This window comes from Astatotilapia calliptera, unplaced genomic scaffold (assembly GCF_900246225.1).
Source record: "Astatotilapia calliptera unplaced genomic scaffold, fAstCal1.2 U_scaffold_1, whole genome shotgun sequence".
Lineage (NCBI taxonomy): Eukaryota > Metazoa > Chordata > Actinopteri > Cichliformes > Cichlidae > Astatotilapia > Astatotilapia calliptera.
Genome location: NW_020535618.1, coordinates 2,423,037 through 2,438,577, shown reverse-complemented (window position 1 = coordinate 2,438,577; position 15,541 = coordinate 2,423,037). Strand labels below are relative to the sequence as shown.

At 40.5% G+C, this 15,541-nt stretch overlaps 1 long non-coding RNA gene across 1 annotated transcript; it reads left to right on the top strand.

Annotated features, from left to right (window-relative positions):
• The first annotated feature begins 3,686 nt into the window (after positions 1-3,686).
• LOC113017204 (uncharacterized) lies at positions 3,687-8,835 on the top strand. Its single transcript, XR_003271417.1, has 3 exons — positions 3,687-3,716; positions 7,961-8,036; positions 8,749-8,835. It is a non-coding gene; the product is annotated as an uncharacterized LOC113017204 (long non-coding RNA).
• The last annotated feature ends 6,706 nt before the right edge of the window (positions 8,836-15,541 follow it).

Sequence of the window (15,541 nt, the reverse complement as noted above, 5' to 3'; positions counted from 1 at the left end):
ATTTGGAGGTGCAGCGTGTCCGTGGACCCCAGAGGGTTAATAACGATAAATGTCTTATATCAGGATATGAAATTGTGATCATATCGTACAGCCCTAGTGTAGTCAATAGTTTTGTTGTGTGTGTCAGAACAATGAGGCGACTGCTGAGTGTTACAGGTGTTACAGGAGTGATACATCCCCTGTTGTCAAGCCTGCAGGTATCAGGTTTGTGATGTTCTCCTTTATTTCCTAGTGGACAGAAATAATTTTTTGGAGTGACACAAATAATTTGTGTGGCATCAAATTTGATGTAGAACAGCTGATTGTTCTGTAAATAGTTTGAAGTGTTTATTTAAAACGCATTGGCTGCATTTTTAGGTAAACAGCTGCAAAAAACTTCGTTGCTTGCAAAACTCAGTAACTTTTTTGAAGAAGTAACTATATTATTAATTGCCCAACAATTTCCTAATGTTGTAAACCTGCTCAACATTTGGCAATAAACACCTTTCTGATTCTGATTCTCCAACATCGGTCATTATTTACTGTATTTTGCAGACAGAGTTACAGGACTCTCCCCCAGACCACAGACTCATACTACAAGTCAGAGCTTTATAAAAAAAATAAATAAATAAAGTTGTGTTTTCAAAATTGGAGTTCAAGTTATTTTTACTTTCAATAGTGTTAACATACTACACAGCTCATGAACGAGATTTTTTTTTAAAATTAATTCTAAAGCAGTTAATTAAAAGTAGTCTAACATAAATGTAAATGTTGTAATGTGATTATTTTAATAAACCATGTAACTTGGATGGATTCGATGCCGGCGTGACCACAGTGCACACGTCTGCTGTTGCTCACAGCGGTCCAAGGGATCGCTCAGGGAGTTTGTGTGTTCGCTCAGACACATGAAACATTAGAGGGAACATTGGGTAACACTAAGCTATAGATTCAGTTTTAGAACTTATATTCACTGATAACTGTAGCTAGGCTCAAAGTGCTATCTTACTTTAGTAAACAACATTGTCATGTGCAAAACTAGGGTGGCACTCGGGGTGGCAGGAGATTACTTTAGGGTGGCACATGCCACCTTCTAGATCTGCCCCCGACCTTGCCAGGGATTCTGGATGGGGACGACTCAGATAAACTTCACTACAGTGATGTTCTCAGCAGGTACTTGATGCAAGAGAAAAAATGGCTGTTACCTTACCAGGCTCTGACGTTTAAATCAACCACACACAATATGAGCAAACAGTGCTCCAGTTGTGCGTCTCCTCGAGTTTTAGTACTTCTTTAGTGGCTTTGTTGTTCTCCTGACATAACGCGGTCAAGTGAACCGTGATTTGTGCAGCCAGGGGTGAAGCCAGCCGACCCGCCGCGAACATTAAGCCTCGCGGCAGTAGCGCTTCTCCTCCTTTGCTGCTGATGGCTAGCATAGCGCGACACGGTGTCGAAAAGTATCTTTCGAGTTATTTTTTATCCGTAAATTTCTCCCGTTGTAGGGCACTGCCCGTGTTAATAGTATTATATTAGTACCGACTTCAGGTTTCCCGGACTAAAATCCCCTGTTATAAATGTGAAAGTAATCCGGGACCAGTCCGCTTTTGCCGGCTACTCTGGTTTGCACCGCCATGTTAACGTTATGTGTCGCTTCGCTATCGCTAGCCGTACTTTGAGCGAAGTGGATGTTTTCTGTTATGTGAGGTTTCAGCTGAAAAACGATGTCCGGCGAGTCTCGGTGGCTCTAACGGCAAATTAATTCAGCAGCAATCTAAGAGTAACATCTCACCTGTTGATGCAAACGCGCTATAACGGAGGAAAAGAATCCCCAAGAGCGACGTAAGAACTCCGGTACCCATCTTGTCCGGTGTCCCCGCTGTGACGACGTTCGCTCGGAACGGCGCCAAATACGGTTGTGCCCCGAACTGGTTTCCGGTATTTGCATAAAAATGATTGGCCAACACTGCTGTAAATGACTTGTTGGTGATAATATGTGAAATGTGTCAAATAACGTAGTATTTAAGATACTTTGCTAAACAGCTTATTTCTATATTTTATATATAACTCGTCATAAATCACGTTCATTAAACTCTACTTACCAATATAAGTAAAGACATTACACATAGAAATAAATAGAAACATTAGAAATTACTTCTTTAGAAGTTTAGAAAAAACTGATCATTCATAAATTCATAAATGCATTGATCGGCTCTACTTTGTATAAAAATGTATGTTTGGTATTATTATTATTATTATTACTTATAACTGTTCATTTGTTTGTTTGTTTTAGTTTTTTAAGTTTTTTTTTTAACATTGCATGCTAGTCAACAGTCAGATCCTTAAATGTGTTTATATATGTTGATAAAACAGAATTCATATTCCAGTCAGTTATTTTATACCTAATATTTTGTCTTCATTGTGTTTCCAGTCACATCATAATTGAGTTGTTGAAGACTTTCAGAAAGGACAGAATGAGACTGACAGGTGAAAATCGATGATGACAGCTTAAGGATTCACTGTCGTTAACATAAGTGCACTGACACTTAATAATAAAAACAAAACTGTAAAATTAGAGTCCAGATGAGAGTTACAGCTGACATAAGTAGCATTATAACTTTTATTTATTATTTTTTATACTTTACATGTTGTGTATATTTAAAGTACCTAAATATATTTTTAAGAGGGCCACATGGTGACACCCAGGCTTTGCATCCACCACCTGGTCTCTGTGGGGGGTTTGCATGTTCTCCTTGTGTTTGTGTGGGTTCTCTTCAGGTACTCCAGCTTCCTCCCACAGTCCACAGACATGCAGTCAGTGGGGTTAAGTTCACTGGTGATTCTCAATCGCCCAGAGGTGTGAATGTGAGTGTGAATGGTCATCAGTACCTGGTACCAGGTATTTTTTTAGTACCTGCTAGGCCGGGTTTCCAAGCGATCTGAGCAGGTAGTAAACTGTGATGTCACCGATTGGCTGGTCGGTGGCATCGCTCGATGAGTCGTAACAGCGTCATGTGTCCCTGAGACACACTGAAGTGGATGAGAGTGGATGGGTTCATTTTAGTTTAAACATCTAATGTGAATGTGAAGAGAAAGCAGCACTTCTTCTTCATGTATGCAAAGCAGAAACCGCAGCCTGTTATTTAAAGAAGTAAACAACATGTTTAAGCTTTTCATATATATGTTCATCTGTATATGTTGGCTTTGTACAAATATCACTTCTCTGTTCCTGACATCAGCATTATACATCCAGGGATGGAACTTTTTTCACTAGTAGGATAAGAAATTGTTGGAGGACTGCTTCATTTTCTTCTTTTTTCTCCAACTCTTAATATTTACAATGTTTTATTCTTTGAGAAAATGATTCATAAACACAAAGTTTTTCTTGTTAGAAAGTCTAACAGGGGTACGCAGGTGATGCTGAAGAGGTTCATCAAATGGACACTGGTGTAACATTTATGATGTCGATCAGACGTCCATCTTGGAAATATTCTTTAAAAAAACTATCTGTGTGTTTTGTAGCAACTTTAAGTAACAGGGTGTTCATACCACGTGTTAGAAGAGAGTAACTGTTACAGTGTGTTAATAGTTGTATATATTTCTAATGTATCTGACCTCGACTCTCTTTGTACCAACAGGAAGGAGGAAGAGGGCGACTTTACTTGGTGTCAGAGACAGAAATGAGAAAAAGCTGAAATGAGTGAGAAGGACGATGAAGGAAACATCTGTGCTGTGTCTGCTCTGTAAGTAGAATCTCTGTGTTTGTTTGAATTCTTGTACTTTGACTGATCTGGTCCTGCACTACAGAGAAAGTTTATTATACCCAGGGTATATTTCTGTTATTCAGATTAGTTGACGCTAACATTGGTAATCAGGATATTCTGTCATATGAAGCTGATATGAGTTGATAAAACTCACTCAGTTAACCCGGGGTTTCCCTCCCTGCACCTCCACATGTGCTGTTTTCACACAGTTATGGATAAATGTATCAACATCAAAGAGACTGTCTGCTGCTGATGAAGTGTGTGTGTGTGTGTGTGTGTGTGTGTGTGTGTGTGTGTGTGTGTGTGTGTGTAATATACAGTAATGTAGTACTAGCAAACCTAGTACTGTACCAGTACTCTGTTGCTTTAGTCGAGTTTTATTGTCAACCAAACAATACACACTCAGGTAACAGTGGGACAAAACATCGTCCTTCAAAGGTGAAAAACACTGTAAAATGACATGAAAATATAACAAATTCAAATATACATGTTTACAACTATACAGAAGATAAACTGAGAATAAGTTCAACAGTATTGTGCTTGAATAGAGAGAGTAAGGATGAGGGCTGTTCGATATAACCAGATATATCGTTTCAGTTTACGCTATCGTTTGTTTCGTGGTGTCGCAAAATAAACTGTTTACGTCAATATTTTTTCATGGTTTTGACGGTCGCTGTAGTGGCTATGTTAATTAAAGTTCTCTCTTTCTCTTATATTCAATATAACCACACTACGGACGCACAAGCGCCTGTTTTTATGCGTTGTCATGAACAACAACGACGGTAAAACCATCGTGTGTCCGCTTGTTTATGTTCCACATAAACCTTTCACAATAAAGCTCAAGATCCTGTTGAGACTTCTCAAAATAAACTGAATCATATGAAAGAGTATGCAGTGTTTATGGATGAGAAGCAAAACAGCTACAACTTATGTCTAAAAATGTATCGTTTCATCGGTTAAAACACTCGACTCCAGCTACACGACATGCAGCTGGAAACACTTCAAGCAAGTCGAGCTGCCCGAGATTCACAGAATTTACAGAAAATGTTACATTTTTGTGATTTATATCGTTATCGGACGATAGATGTTTTATATCGGGATATGATTTTGGTCATATCGCACAGCCCTAGTAAGGATAGAAAAGGATGATAATACATAAATACAATAGTACACAGAATAAATGCACTGCTCCAAAAACAAAGGGAAAACTTACACAACACAATGTAACTCCAAGTCAATCACACTTCTGTGAAATCAAACTGTCCACTTAGGAAGCAACACTGATTGACAATCAATGCCACACACTGTTGGATTAGACAACAGGTGGGAATTATTAGCAAGACATCCCAATAAAGGAGTGTTTCTGCAGGTGGTGACCACAGACCTTCTCTGTGCTGATGCTTTCTGGCTCATGTTTTGGTCACTTTTCAATGCTGGCTGTGATTTCACTCTAGTGATAGATTGAGACGAAGTCTACAATCCACACAAGTGGCTCAGGTAGTGCAGCTCATCCAGGATCACATCAATGTGAGCTGTGGCAGGAAGGTTTGCTGTGTGTCAGTGTAGTGTCCAGAGCATGGAGGCGCTACCAGGAGACAGGCCGGAACATCAGAAGGCCGTAGGAGGGCAACAACCCAGCAGCAGGACTGTTACCTCCACCTTTGTGGAAGGAGGAACAGGAAGAGCACTGCTAGAGCAAAATGACCTCCAGCAGGCCACAAATGTACACGTGTCTGCTCAAATGGTCAGAAACAGACTCCATGAGGGTGGCATGAGGGCCCGACGTCCACAGGTGGAGGTTGTGTTTACAGCCCAGCACCGTGCAGGACGTTTGGCATTTGCCAGAGAACACCGAGATGGCAACTTTGCCACTGGCAATGAAAGCAGAATCACACTGAGCACATGTGACAGACGTGACAGAGTCTGGACACAGTGTGGAGAACCTTCTGCTGCCTCCAACATCCTCCAGCATGATGGTTTGGCAGTGGGTCAGTTATGGTATGGGGTGGCATTTCTTTTGGGGGGGCTGCACAGCTCTCCATGTGTTCATCAGAGGTAGCCTGACTGCCATTAGGTACTGAGATGAAATCCTCAGACCCCCCTGTGAGATCATATGTTGGTGCGGGCAGCTCTGGTTTCCTCCTAATGCAAGACAATGCTGAACCTCATGTGGCTGCAGTGTGTCAGCATTTCCTGCAGGACGAAGGCATTGATGCTGTGGACTGGTCCAGCTGTTCCCCAGACCTGATTCAACCCAGCACATCTGGGACGTCATGTCTCGCTCCGTCCACCAACTGCACCACAGACTGTCCAGGAGTTGGCAGATGCTTCAGTCCAGGTCTGAGAGGAGGTCCCTCAGGAGACCATCCACCACCTCATCAGGAGCATGTCCAGGTGTTGTAGGTCATACAGACACGTGGAGGCCACACACACTGCCGAGCTTCACTTTGACTTGTTGTAAGGACATTACTGTAGAGTGTTTTTCCTCGTTGAGTGTGACTCCAAATCCAGACCTCCATGGGTTGCTACATTGGATTTCCACTCATCATTTTGTGTGATTTTGTTGTCACTACATTCAACTATCTAAAGTATTTAATGAGAATATTTCATTCATTCAGATCTGGGATTCTTATTTTTGTGTTCCCTTTATTTTGAGCAGTGTGCAACACAGAGTCAACAGTGCAAGTGTTGGAAATGTCAGTCGTCTCAGGAAGGAGTGTGTACTATATTACTCTTTAGGACATTAGTCCTTCGCTACACCAACGAGTCCTCAGCAGCTGTTTATTTATTGATGGTACGACTTATTTTATTACAACACTGGTAGAATAAACAGTTTTTACTGTATAAAGTTACAAGTTTAAGAGTCAGTAACTCACTTTAAATATTGTTTGTATTTGATTGAGCCTCGTCTTCATATTTGCTGCAGCCATGATTGTGACCCTTCTGTTATAATCCTGACTTCAATAATATGAAAATTATTTAAACATTATATTTAGAACAATGTAAATGTGTGAAATGAAGAATACATTGAAATGATATAAATAATGTAACGTCAAAGATGAATTATTGCTATAGAAGATTTAATACTTAACTGGTTGCTTCATGAAGGCTGAATATGAAATATTTGCTCTGTAGGACATAACATAGCATCTATAACAGTTTCTAACAAACAAACATATTCTAATAATAAACTAAACAAAGGAATTCACTTTCACTCGTTCATCAGTAAAGTCAGAGGTTGAGCTGGAGCTCGTGTCCCGTCACACCAGATGTGAGAGTAGTGCGTTTGTTCGGTGCAGCATAACAAACTGGCTAATTAAAGTCTATATTTACACTTTTTATTGGAAGACTTTATTTAATTCTATATGAGTAACAATAACAAAGTGAGCTGCACTGAAAACAGGTGAGCGTGTCAGTGTTCACAGTAATATTCACAGGAAATCTTAACACTTGTTAGACTTTTTAAGCCATGAGGAGGTTTTGCTAAACTCAGAATCTCCTCTAAGCTGCACTCTGACAACAGTCCAGCTCCATCAATGATCCCATTGTAGTTCTTATTTCTTACATGATGTTTATAGTGAGTGGGCTTCTTTGCATGCTGCTCAGTGTCTTTGTCCCTTTGATGGGGTGTTGTTGTCACCCTGCTGGGTCCATAGGAGCCTCTACCAGGAGGCTGAGGGGCAGCGTTGGAGGTCATCAGTGTTTTTAGCCTGAAGTTAGCAGAAAGGCTAAACTTGACTCTGTTGCATTATAGAGACAGAAGTTTAAATAGTGTTTAACAGGACAATCGAGGCTAAAATGGTTTAAAAGATGAACTCATTAAAAAACACTAACAAATCTTCATGATTCAAATACTGAGAAGCTTCAACAACAAATATGTGTTCAAGTCAGCATGATGTTTGCTCCTGTAACTGATTGTTTTTCCATCTTGTTCTCTGAATATTTACCAAAGGCTCCATAACTAATGTCATTCATTTTGTTTCTTATCATTGAAACTGTTGTAGAAAATCCACTTTGTTAAGAAAACAGAGAAGCGACGTCTTTATATGAGACTTCAGAAAAATGTTGTACAAGACAAACTGAACAACATCAGAGCGACATCACGACTTCCTGTAACTTTTCTCTGTCCAGCTAAACATGAGTACCTTCCATTTTCTCCTGCAGAGGATTCTGGGTAAAGTCAATCGTGCACTGACGTCCTGTGTGTGTGTTTTATTGTGCAGATGCAGCTGCAGTCGGCTCAGCAGTGAGAACTGAAGACGTCAGTCAAAGAGAAGGAAAAACAGTCAGAGCTGAGAGGTACAGCTGCTCTTCTTTTAGTACAAACACCATAAATCTGTTGCTCACAATCAAACTTTATTGTATGTTTAAGTTTGTGTCACTTTTCAAACCATCGTTACGAGTGCTTCCCAGAGACGATGAGTGAAAGAGCAAAGAGTAAATTATGAATCAAACTACGGCCACACAGACTCAAGCGTCATGTGGTGAATAACTTCCAACAGCTGGATGAATAAGATGAGTTAAAGTTTATATATTAGTCTTTAACAAGGATTTAAAAGACGACACTGATGAGGCGAGCCAGATTTCTTCAGGCAGGTCGTCCCAGGATCGAGGAGTCCTCACAGCAAACATTCAGTCGTCTTTAAGTGTGAGCTGGGAACAGTGAACAGGTTTGTGGCTGCAGCATCTCAGGATGTACACACTGACTGGGACACAAGCACCAGTTCCACTAAATATTCTGGTGCCAGTAACCTGTTAAGATGGAGCAATTTGATGTTATTTAATCAGTTTATTTTTCATCCTGCAGTTAAAATGTATCAAAACAAGATTGTGTGTCTGCAGATGCTGTGTGATCTGACACACCTGCACAAAATGTGTCAAAGTTCAATAAGTTACATTATTGTAACTGTGATGCGTTCACTGACGTGTCCTGATGCTTTGCTGTATATAAAGAGAACAGAGAGGCTCTGCTTTGTGCTTATATTCTCCTCCTGTGTGTTTGTGTGTGCAGAGTTTCTACCAGAGCCAAATGTCATCTACTCCTCACTGAAGTCGTCCACCAGTCCAACCACTGGGATCCAGCTGCTGCTCTCTAACTGGTCCATACAGCAGCTCCCTGAGACATCCTGGAGACTCGGACAATCGTTGTCAGAAAGGAAATCACTCAAATAAGTCAATAACTAATCAGAGACGTCTGATTATCAGACAGTTACAAGGTTGATGGTAACACATTTTATATCCTTGGACTAAACTCAGTCTGCATCTACAGGATGGCTCTTATTTCATTATTACTGACTTTTTATCACCATTTTAACCTCTGCTTTATAACTAAAGTGCTCAGCAGCAAGTTTTCATAAAGTCAGACTAAAGTGAAAGGAGTCAAATACAATCTCTTTGTGTTTATTTAAAGTTCACAGAGGAATGAATCACTGTTTATGTGATGTTTGATGTCACAGCTGTCTGTGTCACTGTGAGAGACAATGAACATAAAAATAAACATTATTTAAAATCTGAATATTAACACACATTTATGGATGGTTTGTCACACAGATTAATATCTTATAAATTTATATTTTTCACTATTTTTCACAGGTACAAGTGTGTTTTGTAATATGATGGAGATCCTTTACTCCATTAATAAACAGCCTTCATCTGCAATGTGTCGGATTTTACTTTCTGAGTGAAATTGTTTTCAACACACAGTCACACGTTTATGTTAGAGCACCCTCCACTGCGCATGTCCATTAGTGATTCTCTTCACTGACCCACAGATTTGAAATCAGGATGTCGCTCACATATAAAACAACATGTGTCTCTGAGCAGCTTTTACCAACCACCAAATTCATGAGACTGTAATACATTTACTGATGCTTGTTGCAGCTCTGTCAGCAGTCAGGGCTGCAGGTGGGTTGTTTTCACCAGAAGTGACCACTGCTACCAGAAATATCACGGTGTGATGGGTAACAGGTGTGACGTCAACTCAAAGCAGATGATAGTTTAGGTGATATTCATTTTAAAGGCATTATTTTTTTCAGGTTTTACTCTGAGGAAGTGAGTTTGTCATTTGATGCAACCAAGATGAAGTGGTCTGTGCTGCCATCTACTGACATTAAAGTGCAACAACAGGCTGCCCACCTCTGAGTCTGCAGCTCTCAAGGTTTAATGTTTCCACTTCACACAGGATCAGGAGTGCTCAGCTCTTTACAAGAAAATCTCTGTCACACACTGAACACCACAAAAATATACAAACAAGTTCACAAGTTTTATTTCATTACAATCATATACACTCACTGGCCACATTATTAGGTACACCTTCCTAGTACTGAATTTGGTCTTTTTTTTTTTTTTTTACTTTCAGAGTTGCTTTAATTCTTCACAGCAGATTCAACAAAGTGCTGCAAACATTCCTCTGATGTTTTGGTTCATGTTGACGTGACATTATCACACAGCTGCTGCAGATTTGTGAGCTCCATGATGCAACTTCATCTCAAAGGTGGTTAGTTTGTACTGAACTTCAGCACCAATGAACCCACAGAAAAAGTAATTGTACAGTCATCATCCTCTCAGAGTGCAGACAGCCGTGACTCTCAGTTACTGACTCACACCTCAGTGCTCTGTGGATGAGGTCAGCGCTCAGCCTACAAATATGCACAGTACACACTTTAAATACAGAAGTCCTGTTTCTCATCCATCAGTCATAACATCATCGTACACACTGATGTCTATATCACAGCCAATGTGGGCCACAAAAACAAAAGAAGATGAAATTCTGAGGCCACATCTGGAGCACTTGCAAAGAGATACAGAAAGACGTGGAGCCGGTACAATTATTTCCAAGAAAACAGCGAGAAATGCAGTCAAAGAGCCAAGAATGGACCAAAGTCACACCTGAGACAAGTTTCTCCGTGCAGGAGGAACGTTAAAACAATCATCACCAACAAAGGCTCAAAGGATGTTCAAAGGATTAAAAACATTTTCAGTAAACATGCTCAATACTTTTGACATTTCTTATCATTACAGATAATTTATGGACATCTATGGTTTGATTGCTTTGCATGTGTGGATTGGATGTTGTTACCAACACCTGGTGAAAATTTCAATCACAGTAATCAGCAGAGATTTCCCACTGAAGCATAAACTGCACTGACATCAGTGACAAAGATTTCTTTAAAAAACTAGAAAAACAAGCATTTCAGTAATCAGTCCTTCAGGAGATGAAAACTGGAGTCGAGGTCTCTGTATTGGCTTGAGAGAGAAACTGTTGCACTGTTGCAAATGTGCAAATGTTGCAAATTAAATGTGAAAATTTAGTTTTAGAATATTTTTGACAAAAGTTTTAAATGTGAATTTCAAATGTGAGTTCTGGATCAAATAAGACCTGAAGGTTTTTAACCTGCTCACACAGGTTTAGTGGAAGAGTCTGAAGTTTGTTATGAAGTTTCTCTCTGAGCTTCAGAGCTGCTGATTAAACCTCAGTTTTGTCCTGAGTGAGTTGGAGGAAGTTTGCTGCCATCCAGGAATTAATATGTAAGATGCCGAGAGATCTGACTGGCTCTGTGTCATCAGGAGACACAACAACATAAAGTTGTGTATCATCAGTGTACTAATGTGTACTGATTCTGTGCCTCCTGATGACATCACAAAGTTACAGCCTGTAAATGTTAAAAGCGCTGGTCCCAGATTTAACCTCTGTGGAACGCCACAGTTCAGTTTGTAGCTCCTGGATGAAGATTCATCAACACGTACAAAGAATCCTCCATCTGTGCAATTTAATCCAGTTAGAAACTCTCAGAGTCTCTATCAATGTCTCTAAGCGTCTGCAGTGATCCACAGGATCAAAGTCAGCACTGACATCAAGAGGAACCAACATAGATTCAAGAGTTTCTCTGACAGTTTGCGTTACATAAATCTCCAACCAAAACAGGTTCTGATATAAAGCTATAATGGTCCACACAGCAGCTCCGACCTGAACACATTCAGTGTGAAACACACTGGTTTATATTCTGTTTGTTCTCCTTGTGATGTTACCCTCATACAACTATCTATACGTATAAATATGTCATTTTTATAGTTAAACGTTTTTAACTAGTTTAATGTATTATCTCTCTCTCTCCTGTCATCCTATTTTCTTTCAGATCATCTCCTTCATTGCTTCTTCATCAGGAAGGATCATTCTTCCTTTTTTTAGAGATCACAACAGGGAAAACAACAAGGATCACAACAAGTAACAAACCAAAATCTACCAGTCCAGCATGATATCTTCTACCAATTTCATCCTCCTTCCCTCCATCCTCTGTGTGTCCTCCTGGCTGATCTGCAGGTGAGAAACAGGTGTGAGGTGTCAGCTGTCAGGTAGGTGATGAGTGAAGAACAGAACAGAATCCATTTCCTCTTCAAACTGCTGTCAGACATTATCTACTGCACTCTGATCACATCACTCAGACCAGCTGCTTTCTACAAAGTCTCATCAACAACATCTTTAGAAACAAACAACAACAACCAGGAAGCAGCTTCACCTCTGATCACACACACACTCAACTCTACTCACTCACCTGGAGGATCAACAACACTCAGTGTGATGATGCTGATGGGGTCAGTCTTCAGATGAGCTCTCTTCCTGCGGTTTGTTCTTCTCTGGACGACACGACACTCGTATGTTCAAGCGTCTACAGCTGTGACATTTGTCACAATCAAAGACACGTCTCTATCCTTCATCCATCTGTCCTGCAGATCCACCCGGTTCTTAAAAGATGGATGCTGCTCATCAGGATCAAACTGCCCATCCCGGTAAGTAAGGACATATTCATCTTCCAGGTCAGCTCTGCTCCACTCTACAACTAGGATGGGGATGTCCTTGTCTGGAGCTTGACATGGCAGAGTGACATTGTGTCCCGAGTCAGCTGAGATGACTTTCTGGTCTGAAAGAGGAAACACCACACAGCAGAGAGGTTAAATGGGTCAAAGTTCAAGTGTTCACTTTTACAGCAGATAATCAGAGTATCAGAGAGAGACCACTGGTGTCTGGTTTATAGTCGTTAAATCCTTTAAAACTGACCATCAGACCTGCTGCTGAGCACAATCTCTTATACTAAGTGCAGAAAATACAGATGAATGACACTGAGCTCCAAAATAGATCCCTAAACTCTGCAGTAACACTAAAGTGAAAAATACATATTTCAGGACAAAAGAAGTATTTGTGTGTGTGTGTGTGTGTGTGTGTGTGTGTGTGTGTGTGTGTGTGTGTGTGTGTGTGTGTGTGTGTGTGTGTGTGTGTGTGTGTATTTTTTAGTATGCACTCTGGGTATGAGAATGTTTGAAAACAACACAGAGAGGAAAGTGTTTCAAACAGTTTCCTGTCTGTAAAGACTTTCGTGAAAGTGTGTCTTAGAAATATGAAAAACAACCAATTACCTTTGTTTTCCGCGGTTGCGTGTGAGAAGAGATAAGCGCACAGCAGGAAAATCCACACTGGAACCACTGTTTTAGTCATTGTGTGAAGGGATTAAAATCCTCCCGAGGAGTCTTTGTAATGCTGATGCAACGCGGTAGGCGTGAGAGCGACTCTGTGCTCTGGTGTTATTAAAGTTCATACACAAAACTGATCGTCAGATGACGTATGTTGATCTGATTGGTTAAGACCCGTCCGTGAGGTGTAGTGTGTTTGTGTCTGATGACCCTGGGTTGTAGGCGATTTAATTCAGTTCACGTAATTTTCGGCTGGACGTCGAGAAGCATCGGTAAACACCGGCAGTGCACGCGCGGAAACAGCGGAAGTGGGGGGGGGGGGGGGGGACCGATGAGTTGTTGGCTAGGCTAAAGAAAACAACCACTCCACCCACACACACACACACCATATTCCTGACCAACATTAGATCGCAAGTAAACTGAAAGGACTGGAGCTGCTGATCGCTGATTTGACAACTTTATCCAGCTGCAGTGTGAGGTTTATTAGAAACCTGCTAATCCTAGAAACCACCGTGCAGCTAGCAGACAAAGCTAGCTACCGAAAGGACAGCAGAGTGTGAGGACGTTGTTCGTGTTTCTGTCTAACATCGACACAGTGAGTGTACCAGCTGCCGGTGTTGTGCCAAAAAGTGATTGCCGTCCAGCTGCTTAAAGCTGCAGCGTTGCCAGCTACTTCCGTGCAACTGATATAACGTGGGAAAAAACCAAACAAACACATTTATGCCTTTGTTACTAGGCAAAGGTATGCATTTATGGAGCTTTAACGTTTCTTGTAACCGAACTATGACGCTTATCAGAAGGTTGCTTTCAGTGTGTAGCGCAGTCACGAATGACTACACGCATCACGATGGAATAATTAATGCCCACAGGTTTAGTATGTCTACTCGCGTTGTTCATATTTGTTATAAGACTGTCGAGTAGTAGTTAAAACAATAAAGACCTATTGTGCCAGTATCACCATGACTCTTTCTTGTTTGTTCAGAATAACGGCTGAGAACATGGCATTTTAGCGCTACCAAATAGTGATTGTGGCCTATAACTTGTCACTGAAACAATATTTCGGCTTCAAACTTGTTGGATATCATCCAGAAGGGTTACATGTGACACATAGGAGCCCAAACAGTCCTTTATAACTGCTGAATAACTTTTGAAAGAACATTAATACCGATAATATGTAATTTTCAAGCTGCCAAAAAGTGATTGTGGCCTCTAACTTGTGACTGAAAAAATATTTCTGCTTCAGAGTTGTTGGATATCATCCACAGGTGTTACATGTGACATATTATATCCCAAACACTCACCAAGAACTGCTGAATAACTTTTAAAGGATCATTCTTTCACTTTGCTGTATCTAAAGAGAACAGAGAGGCTCTGCTTTGTGCTTATATTCTCCTCCTGTGTGTTTGTGTGTGCAGAGTTTCTACCAGAGCCAAATGTCATCGACTCCTCACTGAAGTCGTCCACCAGTCCAACCACTGGGATCCAGCTGCTGCTCTCTAACTGGTCCACACAGCAGCTCAGACCTGACACATTTACTGTAAACACACTGGTTTATATTCTGTTTGTTCTCCTCATGAAGGAAACCTCACACAATCTCTGAGGGCAGAAAGTTCAAATGGAGAGTTATTATTGTTTTCTTTTATAAAGAAGCTGAAAAATTTTTACTTTCTTAATTTAGTTTTTAATTTTTTTTATATTAAAAAAAGAATTTTTCTTCACCCGGCCTTTCAGAATAAAAGCATGACCAAGACAAATTATACATAAACAATAATAAATGTTATGTAACTAAAATGTAGATGTAATCCAAGTTTCATGTCTTCAGTAACTTTGCTCTTATTTATGTTATTTCTAAGTGTGCTGTCGTCTCCACAGCAGTGATCTGGTTTCTCTGCAGGTTCAATAAACTTTGGTCTCACTTGATCTTCTCGTGTGCTTCTGTGGGTTTCACAAAGATGTCTGATGGAAAACGTGAGTTGTTGTGGTGAACCCAAACCCACTTCAGTCCTCTTCAGAGCAGATAACAAAGTTCATGTGAGCCACAGACTTAAAGCAGCAGGAACACTTTCACACATGAGTCTTAGTTACTGTGCAGTTTGGTGTCTGATGATCTGTCAGGAGCAATAAAGAGAACATCTGTGACATCTGTCTTCATCCAGTCTGAGAGAATCTGCAGACAGACGACTGTTTTCAGAAAGTTCATCAGTGAAGTAAATGACTTCAGGCTGGTAGAGCTGAGAGTCAAAACTAAAGTGCTCACAGCACGTTTTCATGCAGTAAGAGTGATGAGAGTGAAATGAAAGCATGATGCAGATTTATAAAGTGATTCAGAGCAGACGACC